A 1,116-nucleotide genomic window follows, 5' to 3' on the forward strand; every position below is an offset into this window, starting at 1 on the left:
GGAGCCAGCAAGGCTAGTGTTGTGGGATAAGAACCAGGCACAAGGAAGGCCTGAACTTTGGGATATGGTGTGTGAAGAATGATAAAGAACACAGATTTGCAACCTTTTATTCACCCTGAATTTTCATAACGTGACTGGAGCAGGGACAGGGGTAGGTGGTGGGTACACAATGTGATAGAGTTTAGATGTTTGTCCCCTCCAAATCTCATGTTGAAATGTAATCGCCAGTGTTGGAGGTGGGGCCTTATTGGGGGGGGTGTTTGGGCCATGTGGTTAATCCTTCATGAATAGCTTGATGAGTGGGTCCTGGCTCTCAGTTCACATGAAATCTGGTTGTTTAAAAGAATGTGGCGGTGAGTCCAGGTCGTCCTAGTCTTGGTGAGAGCTTGGGCCGCTGAGATTTCGGAGTCTGCACTGGGCCCGCTTGGAGCTCTGAGCGGATGGAAAAGTTCAGTCATGTTTACACCCGCGGTGATACGTGCTTTGTGCAAGAACAAGACTCTTCGCTACAGAGTCCCTATGTTGTTGCTGATGATTGGAGGTTCTTTTGGTCTTCATGAGTTTTCTCAAATCCGATATGATGCTGTGAAGAATAAACTTGATCCTGAGTTCGAAAAAAGACTGAGAGACAATAAAATAACTTTAGAATCAGAATATGAGAAAATAAGAGACTCCACTTTTGATGAATGGAAGAATATTCGAGGACCCAGGCCTTGGGAAGATCCTGACCTCCTCCAAGGAAGAAATCCAGAAAGCCTTAAGACTAAGAGAACTTGACTATGCTGATTATTTTTTCCTTTTATTTTTTTTTTAAATAAAAATGTTATAAACTGGACTTCCTAATTAAAAAAATAAAAAATAAATAAAAATAAAAAAATAAAAGAATGTGGCACCTCCTCCCCCTTCTTGCACCTTCTCTCTCCGTGTAAGCTGCCTGCTCCTGCTTCACCTTCCACCATGAATAAAAGCTCCCTGAGGCCTCATCAAAAGCATCAAGCAGATGCCAGCACCATGATTCCTATACAGCCTGCAGAACCATGAGCCAATTAAACCTCTTTTAATTACCCAGTCTCAGGTAATTCTTTACAGCAATACAAAAATAGACTAATACACAAT

General features: G+C 42.3%; 1 pseudogene; it reads left to right on the top strand.

The window, feature by feature from the left end:
- Positions 1-378: 378 nt before the first annotated feature.
- On the top strand, positions 379-835 carry LOC101051824 (cytochrome c oxidase assembly protein COX16 homolog, mitochondrial pseudogene; annotated as a pseudogene).
- The last annotated feature ends 281 nt before the right edge of the window (positions 836-1,116 follow it).

This window comes from Saimiri boliviensis, chromosome X, assembly GCF_048565385.1.
Source record: "Saimiri boliviensis isolate mSaiBol1 chromosome X, mSaiBol1.pri, whole genome shotgun sequence".
Lineage (NCBI taxonomy): Eukaryota > Metazoa > Chordata > Mammalia > Primates > Cebidae > Saimiri > Saimiri boliviensis.